General features: G+C 42.4%; 1 protein-coding gene across 1 annotated transcript in view; it reads left to right on the top strand.

Moving 5' to 3' along the window:
- The window catches only part of TFEC (transcription factor EC), a 380439-nt gene extending 369296 nt beyond the window's left edge, over nucleotides 1-11143 (top strand). Inside the window, exon 10 of the mRNA XM_083463733.1 lies at nucleotides 11109-11143. The gene's annotated coding sequence lies outside the window, so the exon portion shown is untranslated. The remainder of the gene's footprint in view (nucleotides 1-11108) is intronic.
- The last annotated feature ends 205 nt before the right edge of the window (nucleotides 11144-11348 follow it).

Genomic DNA, 11348 nt, shown 5'->3' with positions numbered 1-11348 from the left:
GAACAAAGGCTGCTCCGTGCACTTGAATATCTTGCAGCACCTGAGTCTCGCCCATTAGCTAGCGAGGGGCCGCCTTGCCAAGGCTGCGCGAGGAAAGCGGCTCCGCGGAAATCAATAAGACTTAGAAAAGGATCGTGTTTAGCCGGGACTTGCCAGGCTTGGGTTTTTGTGTTGTGTGTGGTTTCTCCACCCCCCCCCTCCCCGTGAGGTGTTGGGGGGGGGAGCGGGAGAAGTTGCATGCGCGCTTTGTCCTTTGGGAGGGTTGCAAGCAGCGTCTTGCTTGCAAACTGCCGTCCCTGAGGAAAAGGAGGGGGGTGAAGTTGGGTGCCAAACTTCCGCGGGATTCGCAGCGGCGTGGCGCGTGCAAAGTTTGTTGTTTTAAAAGCACTTTGCCACTGTGTGCAAGGGGGCCCAATCCCTGCAATTAAAGCATTGCAACCTTACAGCTTCTTTGCTCGGAAGCAATGTCCCTCAAGGCTGCAAAGCCCAGGCAGACCGGCCTGGGAGCAAGCCCCACTGAACTCCAGGGGGCTTCTCAGTAGACCCGCAGAGGGCATCGCCGCGCTTATTGCGCTTTAGTTGTCTGGGCAAAGGTGTCCACTTCATCCGATCGGATGCCTGGGCACAGGCGAACCCTTGCAAAAAAAAGGGGGGCATCCCCCCAAATGCCTGCTTCAGAGAAACGCCAGCCCTCGATTTGGCAAGGGGGAAGCCCCGAAAGGGCGATTCCTTCTCCTCCTGCCTGTTTTGCCTAAAGCAGCCCCATTTCCCTGCGCATGCCAGGCCGGCTCTTTGGTGCCACCACATCGACTTTCACTTTCTCCCGCTCCCGTTTCCTTCCGCTTTCTCTCGCACGAGTACTCTCGCTGCCTTGGATGAATGAAATCGACAAACATCGGGGGGGGGGGGTTTGCAAGCTGTCCCGCCGCCGTCGCCGCCGCTTCCTCCCTCTCCCTTGGTTATTTTTGAAACGTCCCCCCACCCAGCCCCCACGCCAAATTTCATCCTCACCTCTCCTTTATTTTCGAGGCCTTTTACCTCCCCCCTTCTTTTTTAAAAAACACGCCTTTTCTCCCCTTCTCTCCCTTCCCCAGTAAAGTAAGGCTCATTTGCATGTATTTACGGAAAGTTGCCTCTGCACTTAGGCAGGCAAAAGCGGAGCTCTCCCCTCTTTGGAAACGGTATGCAAAGCAGGATTGGCTGGGATCAATTAGAGAATTATCTATTTATGAAAATGTCGAGCTATTTTTGAAAAGAGCGGGGGCACAATTAGGAACTGTTGTCTTGACAACTGGGAAGGGCTGATTGGATCATTTTATCAGTAGGGTTGCTGATTTTCAAATCTTGAAAAAGAGAGAGAGAGAGAGATCAAGATGCCGAAAAGAGGAAAGACACTGCTTAGAGAAAGGGGTGATTTCACCCCCACCCCACCTACTCCTTTGCTAGGAGAGAAGAAATAAGGGGGAGGGAGGGAGGGAAGGGCTTCTTTCGCCCGCGATGCAGATTTATTGGCAAAAAGCCAGAGTTGCTATTGTAAATTTCCTTGTCGGTTTCAATGTCAACCCGAGCTCTCATTTGAACCCGGAATCAGGGCAAAAGCGTTATCGCTCTGTCATTTTGTTGCCAGAAGTGGATTTTGTATGTGTGCGTGTGCTCGTGTTAATATTTTATTGTTCTGTCTGACAGGATTTCACATTTTCTGTAGCCCGCCTTTAGTACATTGAGCTGCCAGACAGAGAAATTAATACCCTGAGTGACTGTATTTTAATTAAGCAATTTCATGCAAATTACAAATTTTAGATTGCCAAATAATATATTGCACAAAAACTGTAGGCTGGCTGATCTGATATGCATGGAGTATTACTCTTCCAGGCGCTGTGCATACATGGGAAAATGAACAAAAATGCTAATTTCCAATCTACTATGCAAACGGTGAAAGATGCCTATTTAGATACATGTGCTTTCCTTAGGAAGGGTAAACAGTTCTTTAATTTAATATAGCTGACACTTGAAGATGTGTTTTTTGTCTTTGGCAAAGATAATTTTTTTGCATTGAACAAGTAAATGAGAATTTGAGTCGAAAGCATCTTGTTAATGGCTACTAATAAAAACTAATATTGCATGCAGTATAATGATATTAAACCTTGTAACTGGTACATAAAGCAAGATCATTCCTATTGTTGCTCTGTCAATGAACACCAAATATGCTCACATATTAAATACATACTTTTTGACTGGGGGGGGGGGAGAAAAAATTAACCCTTTGTAGGTCTGGCAGGACAATTATCAAGTGCTTTAAAAATTGCAAGGAGGGGCAAGAGAGATAAAAACTATAAACCACTTGCTGCAGAGTAGATTCACGTGTAGCGCTTCAGAGTAACCAGACTGGATTGCAACAATAATAAATGAAAGAGACAAGTTGTGCTATTCTTAGGTAACTTAAATCACATTGAGAAATGTGAAGATCACATCTTCTTTAAAGTCACTGTAAATATGTATTAATTCATATCATTTTTGACCTCCCAAAAAGAGCTAAAATCAACAGAAATTTAAAACATAGCTCCAGTTTATGTTTTCTCTATGCTAACATGTATGCAGTGTGCAGACAAGGGAACCTTGCAGCAATCTCATTGGCTTTGACCACAGCTGATTCTAGACTGGGATAGCCTGGCCACTGTTGTCCATGCACAAGTAACCTCCAGATTAGATCACTGCAATGCAATCTATGTGGTCCTGCGCTTGAGGATGACCCAGAAGTGCAGCTGGTGCAAAAAATGTGGTTCACCTGCTCAAACACCAAGCATCATATTTTGCCACTGCTGAACCACTGCACCTACTGCCACTTAGCTCCTGGGCTCTGGTACTGGTGTACAAAGCCCTGAATAGGTCGGGACCAAGATACTGTACTGAAAAGATTGTGCATCCCTTATTTGCTCAGCTGATCACTGACCTCTGCAGGAGAGGACAACCCACAGATACCATCATTTTGGGCGTTTAGTATGGTAGCACCTACCCTTTGGAACATCCTAACATTACATATCAGACAGCTGCCATCTGTTTGTTGAATACTGTCCTCTTTCAACTAGAATCAACCCTGAGGATCATGTAGTCCAGTGCAGGATCATGCAATGCAGGGATATGCAGCTGTCCGATCGAACCTGCAACCTTGCCATTATCAGCACTACGCTCTAACCAACTGGGCTTTCTTCTAAGTGATTTTTAAAAAAAATCTCTGCATCTGTACTGAATTTGAAATTGTTTTGTGGTATATATGGAATTGTTTTAACTGTTTTTATACAATGTAATTGTTTTGTATATGTATTATATTGTGAAAGCACTTCCAGGTGTTTCATAGGAAGCGATTCGTAGATGAAATAATTAATATTAAAAATGCAGGTTGGATTTTTTAAAAAATGAAATAAGGCAACCTGGTGTGCAAAAAAATTCTATTGTATACACAATAAGAAGGTTTTCTGCAACAGGCTGTGTAAAAACCAGTCCTGAATTTTTTTTAGGGTTTTTTTTAACTGATAACCAAAAAATCTTTTGATTCTGTCAGAAACCACTGCCTCAGTAAAGCAAACTAATCTTTGTTTATAATCTTTAGTTTTTCCCTTTAATAACTGCTTTCCTTCTTAGTCTGCTAACATAAATGCAATCTTTTCAATTGGACTCTTGCAAAGATCATCCTGAACTTTGCAGATACAGTACACAATTAACCTGGTCACAAATTTAGCATCTTCAAATATAATACCTGCAATTATCTCTAAAAGCTTCTGTGCGTCTGTATGCGCGCCTGGGTGTGCATGCCTTGCCTCTCGGCCCAAAAGCAAAAATACCTCAAATAGCAGGAAAGCACAAAAGATTTTTTTTAAAAAAATCCAGCTGGTTTTCCTATTAGCCATATTACTCTAAAGCCATCTAGTGTGGAACAGAACGATGTACCCACAATATTGAGAAATTGTATTGGAACAGAATTGAAATGTTCCAGGTTCCACGTAGCCCATACAGAACACTGTAGGAGGTTGCTAGACAGTCTTATAAGCAGTTATCCATTTATGCGAATGTGTATGCCAGGGCTGATCGCTGAAGAATTGATGCTTTTGAATTATGGTGCTGGAGGAGACTCTTGAGAGTCCCATGGACTGCAAGAAGATCAAATCTCTCCATTCTTAAGGAAATCCTGAGTGCTCACTGGAAGGACAGATCGTGAAGCTGAGGCTCCAGTACTTTGGCCACCTCATGAGAAGAGAAGACTCCCTGGAAAAGACCCTGATGCTGGGAAAGATGGAGGGCACAAGGAGAAGGGGACGACAGAGGACGAGATGGTTGGACAGTGTTCTAGAAGCTACCAGCATGAGTTTGGCCAAACTGCAGGAGGCAGTGGAAGACAGGAGTGCCTGGCGTGCTCTGGTCCATGGTGTCACGAAGAGTCGGACACGACTAAACAACAACAACAAGAAGTATGCCAGGGCTCATTCCGAGGCCATACCTATAATGTGCAGTAAGCATTAAGGTTGCAACCCTATTTGGGGCCCTCCAGATGTTTGGGACTATAAGCCCCAGCCAGCATGGCCAGTGGAGGGCACCAGGTTGGGGAACGCTACTCAGTTTCATTGAGTATAAGTTTCTTTGGAATAAGTTTCATTGAATCCAGTGGGTCTTTACTTACTGAGTAGGCACGCATAGCACTGTACTGCAAGAATGCCTTTCAGTACATGCAAATTGCTTTTCCTTCACAATTGCAGATCCACAACCCAACTCACCCACACTGAACTTATGGGACAGGGTTTCCAGGGTGTAGCCTGGTATATATTCAAAGCGCCTATATCTGTTGTTTCAACATAAAAGGATGGGGGAAAGGCTACAAAGGAAAGATTGGCAAAGCAGAATGACATGAACTATAAATATAATTTTGATATTTTTTCTTTTGTTGTTCCTCCAAACATCCAGCAGTGCCTTCAATCGACCAGCTTATTAACTGAAAAACCTTGAGAAATCGTTCTCTGTCTGCTAGAGCACCCCAACCGCTTATCCTAAAATGTGTGGGGAGGTGGTGTTTTTTTAAAATAGCGGGCAGCATTCACATTTCCTTTTGCCTATGTTCAACGGGTGACATTAATACAATTTTAGCACAGTCCTCAAGGCTGAATAATGCGGTCTAAGTTTCCCAGAATGACCCAAGAGTTTCAACAAAATAGTGATTTACTTGGTATAATACTTCAAGGGTCTCATCTTGCAGCCCTTATTCACATGAGTGAGTTGAAGGCAACATGAATAATAACAGCTTGAATGTAAAAGGGCTGCATAATCAGCCTCAAAGGTCTCCTGTTCAGCAAAGCATTTAAACACGTGAGCGCCAATCCCAAACACGCAGCGCTTACTTATGAGCCAAGTGCATTTAGGATTGCAAACCGGCCTTCAATCTTGGTCTGCTTTATTCAACAGAAGCATTGCTGTTAGCTTCAGCGGAGTGAAGATTTCAAGCATGAAATGAAGGCAGCTTGTACCTGCGCGCTAAAACATTTTGCCGGTGAAGGAATGTGCAACAGTTGGCGAAGAGGCCCCTTTTCTTTAAAAGAAAAGGACGAAACAGGGATTTTAAAATTTTCGCTCCACATTGGACCAGTATCATGAGAGTAAGGATTCACAGAAATAAGATCTTTACCTTTATCTGCAGGAATCCATTTGTGGCAGGCAACGAAACTAAGAATTTAGAGGACAGGACACATCTGGCAGGCTACATATAGGTGGCCCCATGTCTGTAGATGACTGACTCAAAGAAAGCGGTGTTTGCTCACGACAAATTATTTTTCTTATAAGGCAATAGCTGAAGTAAGGCTTTGCCTGTAAGTAATAGGTTTAACAGTGCAACCTTATACAGGTCTACTTGTAAGTAATAGATAGGTAGCCGTGTTGGCGCTCACGTGTTGGCAGACCAACACGGCTACCTATCTACTACTGGAACCATGGAAGGCACCACATTGAGCCGCATGAAATGGAAGTCCATCAACCGTTCTGAAGAAGTGTGCATGCACACGAAAGCTCATACCAAGAACTAACTTAGTTGGTCTTTAAGGTGCTACTGGAAGGAATTTTTTATTTTTACTTGTAAGTAAGTTCCACTGAGTGCAGCTGTGCTTACTCTCACAGAAGTGAATGTAGAAGTGCAACTTTTTACTTATGGCTTTTTTGTTTTAACAGATTGTGCTTGAAAGGGGTGGGGAAATAATAGATGGATTCACTCAGTTTCTTGAGGCTTAACAACCCACGATATGACTCCTACCAAACAAAAGACGATTATCAAAAAGATGGAAGCTTTAATTTGTGTTTCATTACAGAAACACAGAGTACCCCATTTAGGGCAATTGTGTCCACTCCAAATCCATATGTTCAGGGGGTTCGTAACGTGACCATAAAAAGTGATTCGTGACTGCAGTGATGAACGAAACTGAAACGTTTCCGTTGGAATGTTTTGAAGTTTTAAAGATATTAGCCACTACAGAGGATTCTAGCCCATACTGTGGTAATTTAGTAGTAACTGTATTAAACTAAAGTTTTGTAAGTGATACACTTGGGCACAGAAGTTCTGTACCGTACTGCACTCTCTCGCACGCTCTCTATCACACACACAAACATATACAGTGGTGCCTCGGTTTACAAACTTAATTTGTTCCAGAAGTCCGTTCTTAAACCAAAGCGTTCTTAAACCAAGGTGCGCTTTCCCTAATGAGGCCTCCCACCGCCTGTGCCCTTCCGCTGTTCGGCTTCCGAGGCAAAGTTTGCTAACCGGAGCACCTACTTCCGGTTTTGCGGAGTTGGTTTACTGAATAGTTCGTTAACAGGGCTGTTCATAGACCAAGGTACCACTGTAAATAAAAATGCAGGCTGTAAAGACCCATCTCATCCCTTAAAACCAGGGACCAGACACTGCCAGTAGTGGGTGTTGCACTTAACCTGACCCCCCTGATCACTGACATCACTGTCACTTACCAGGAGGGAAAGAGGTTAGGTTGGTGGGGTGCTAATGCTGTGGCGGAACCATTGGATTGTCTCTGCCACTGCATTTGCACCATATCAACCTCAGTGCTGCCGTACCCCTCCCCATTCTGGTAAGCCACAGCAATTCCAGTGCTTAGACACTGCAACAACTACTGCTTTGTTCCCATCTCTTAAGATTTTGTAATGACTTTCACTCTCTCCCAGACAGGTGTGGAAGCAGCAATGGTAGCCTCTTAGCTGTGCAGCAAATACGAAGCTCTCATAGTTTCATTTTGGCTTTAGCTTGTTTTTTTTAATCTAGTTTTTTTCTGAGATGTTATTCCATGTGGTTGTGTTTTTATAGTTTGTAAACCACTAAGAGAATTTTATGGTAGTAAGCGGTACAATTTAATTTACAGAATTAAAGAACCTTTTAATGAGGGTGAAAGAGGAGAGCGCAAAATATGGTCTGAAGCTCAACATCAGAAAAAGATCATGGCCACTGGTCCCATCACCTCCTGGCAAATAGAAGGGGAAGAAATGGAGGCAGTGAGAGATTTTACTTTCTTGGGCTCTATGATCACTGCAGATGGTGACAGCAGTCACACAATTAAAAGACGCCTGCTTCTTGGGAGAAAAGTGATGGTAAACCTAGACAGCATCTTAAAAAGCAGAGACATCACCTTGCCAACAAAGGGTCGTATAGTTAAAGCTATGGTTTTCCCAGTAGTGATGTATGGAAGTGAGAGCTGGACCATAAAGAAGGCTGATTGCCGAAGAATTGATGCTTTTGAATTCTGGTGCTGTAGGAGACTCTTGAAAGTCCCATGGACTGCAAGAAGATCAAACCTCTCCATTTTTAAGGAAATCAGCCCTGAGTGCTCACTGGAAGGACAGATCCTGAAGCTGAGGCTCCAATACTTTGGCCACCTCATGAGAAGAGAAGACTCCCTGGAAAAGACCCTGATGTTGGGAAAGATGGAGGGCACAAGGAGAAGGGGACGACAGGATGAGATGGTTGGACAGTGTTCTCGAATCTACTAAGTTTGACCAAGCTGCGGGAGGCAGTGGAAGACAGGAGTGCCTGGCGTGCTCTGGTCCATGGGGTCACGAAGAGTCGAACACGGCTAAACAACTAAACAACAACAAGCGGTACAATACATGTCTGTGTACACATAAGAGGCTGTTGGGCTCAGCTTGCTGGCGCTGGTGCAAGACAGAATGGAAGAGAGGAGTGAGGTTATTACCTGACAGAATAAGCTATTTCCTCTGAAAGATACTGCCATTACTAAACTTGGCCCTAGACCACACAAGCAGAAGAATGAGGAAGGGTCTGATGCTGCAGTGGTAGACTGGATCATATCAGACCGTGAGTAAGGTACTCACAATTTCCCCATTTTAAAAAAGATAATCTGCAAGTTGGAAAGCAGCAGAGCAACCAGCTGTCTCAGAACAATGTTTCTTTCTGATATTTTGTTTATTTTACAGATATATAAATTGCTTTGCAGCCAGAAGCTATCAAAGGGGTGTATACAAAATGTATAGAAAGCAAAAGAGGCAAATTGCTTAGTACCTCGGGTATAATACAAACAAATATAGCTAATCAGAGTAATTTGTGGGTGTATACATATTTCTTTTACTTTAAATAATATGTTTTGCAATGTAATTCAAATAAAAATGCAGCATTTTCAAACTGAATAAGTCTTTAAAAAAAAGGAATTTAAATAATTTGTTAAATTAACATTCATTCGTATTTAGTTTTTCTTTTTTAAAAAAAATCAATTTCATTCATTATGTCTTATATTGGAAGATAACAATCTAGCTCATTGTAGATTACCAATACTGTAGTTTAAGTGCAGTAATAAAGCAAAACAATGGATTAATAATAGGCGTATTTCAGTCTTCAATATTTTTTTCTGTGTTTTGTAACTACTCTTACACAAATATGCCATGCCAATTTATTACACCTGCCAATTTCATTATATGTGAACCTAATAATAATTACATTATAAAGCTCTAGTTGCAATTCACCACCAAACTGAATGCAATTTACATAAAGCAATAATGGAAAAGTATCAGAATTCCTATTTATTTCCTTTTGACAGATACCTGACTTATTATGCATTAGGATCACATGAACAACTTTAAAAACACTTAATTTTGTGCACATATCACATACTTTCCCTCCACATTTATTGATAATGATGAGTTCCTACTAGTCGTGTCAATAAAAGCCAGTACAGGGGAGGCTGATTATGAGATTAAGCAGATTAAGGAATGGAAAATCACTACTATTCCCATTTTACAAAGCAGCAGCAGAAAGAGATCCCTTATAGGCTTGTTGTGAAGATCAGAGTTTAAAATTCTATACGCTACTACCTGAGAGCAAACCACATTTAACTCAATGAGTCTTACTTCTTAGTATCAATGCAGCCAGATAGTAGCACGGATCCTAAACTCACACCTTCACAGTTGTCTTCCATTAAAAAGGTGATGAGATTTCACCTGAAGTGTTCATATCAAGTTGCATACATGTTATATCCATTTTTAATAAGAATCATCCCCTTGCATATTTTTCTGCCTTTCTTTCTCAGGGGAGGGAAAAAGGCAACACAATAACTACCAAAACCAAAACTTTAAAAATATACAGTTGAAAGAAATGAAAACTACTCACTAGAGAAATATTTTCAAAGCTGCCCTACCCCTCTTGGTTGCAGAGTTTGAAAACCAACAAGCAGTCTTGCAGCATTTACAGAAAGTTTTCAGCTTTTAATTTTGGCAATGCCCTGCTAAGAGAATTAGCTTGAGCTTATCGGCAGTAGTGAGTGTTCAGGGGAGGGCTTGATATATTGATATGCCACTATTATCACAAAAATGTATCAATTTATACATGATAAGAAATTCATTCCACAAGTGAAGACCTTTAAAAGACCTTTATCTACCTCACAGAATAAATTTGATATGCCTTACAAACCATTATGTGAACTCTTCCTCCCCGTGCATGCAGACAGAACCCTCTTCCCTTCTAAGTGCTATTTCCATTCAAATGAGGAAACTATAAAAAAGAAAAGTTTATCATACTCGTTTTGTATATGGGTACTTGGAAGGCTGGAAAGTTCTTAAAGGTATTTTAAGTTTCTTCCAATAGTTTTCTCTACTCCCACTCAGATCAAATCAGCTCAAGCAACTGTGAGGCTGGAAGCCACATTGAGTTGTCCTTTTGATCTTTTTCCCCCTTTTCTTTTCAAGGCTCCAATTGGTTGGAAATAGATACACACCTGTAGAGCTGGAAAAAATTATTGTAGCCTATAAACTAATACCTCTTATCTTCAGCTGGCCAGGGTTGTTATAAGAAACCTGAGATTTTCTTATTTTCTTATTTCTTTTCTTTTTCTTTTTTTGCCTGCCGTAGTTATTGCATTTCATTTTAATATTTATATCCTGCTTTTTCTTCCAACAGGTAGCCCAAGGGAGCGGACAAATAAGTGCAAAGGTCTATGGAAAATATCAGTGTTGCAATCAGCAGACCTGATAAAGCAGTTCAAAATGTGTCATGACAAATGGTCCAGTCAATATAATTAATACAGAATGTGACAGCTGGTGACTGGGAGTGGCTGCGGATACCACATAACAGCTGTCCAGAGTGGCTGGGGAAGCCCAGCCAGATGGGCGGGGTATAAATAATAAATTATTATTATTATTAACACCGGTCCTGAAAAGACCTACATTGGCTCCCAATACGTTTCTGAGAGCAATTCAAAATGTTGTTGCTGACCTTTGAAACCCTAAATGGCCTTGGCCCAGTATACCTGAAGGAGCGTCTCCGCTCCCATTGTTCAGCCTGGACACTGAGGTCCAGCTCTGAGGGCCTTCTGGCAGTTCCCTCCCTGCGAGAAGTGAGGTTACAGCGAACCAGGCAGAGGGCCTTCTTGGTAGTGGCGCCCGTCCTGTGGAATGCCCTCCCATCAGATGTCAAGGAAATAAACAACTATCAGACTTTTAGAAGACATCTGAAGGCAGCCCTGATTAGAGACGTTTTTAATGTCTGATGTTTTATCGTGTTTTTAATATTTGTTGGGAGCCGCCCAGAGTGGCTAGGGAAACCCAACCAGATGGGCGGGGTATAGTGGTGTAGTGGTTAAGAGCGGTAGTCTCGTAATCTGGTGAACCGGGTTCGCGTCTCCGCTCCTCCACATGCAGCTGCTGGGTGACCTTGCTGGGTGACCTTGGATTTCTCTGCCCCACTTACCTCACAGAGTGTTTGTTGTGGGGGAGGAAGGGAAAGGAGAATGTGAGCCGCTTTGAGACTCCTTCAAGTAGTGATAAAGCAGGATATCAAATCCAAACTCTTCTAAATTAATTAATTA

The sequence above is a fragment of the Podarcis liolepis genome, assembly GCF_965112155.1.
Source record: "Podarcis liolepis genome assembly, chromosome: 10".
Taxonomy (NCBI): Eukaryota; Metazoa; Chordata; class Lepidosauria; order Squamata; family Lacertidae; genus Podarcis; species Podarcis liolepis.
Note: the sequence above shows the minus strand (reverse complement) of the source record. Positions and strands in the feature narration are given on the sequence as shown.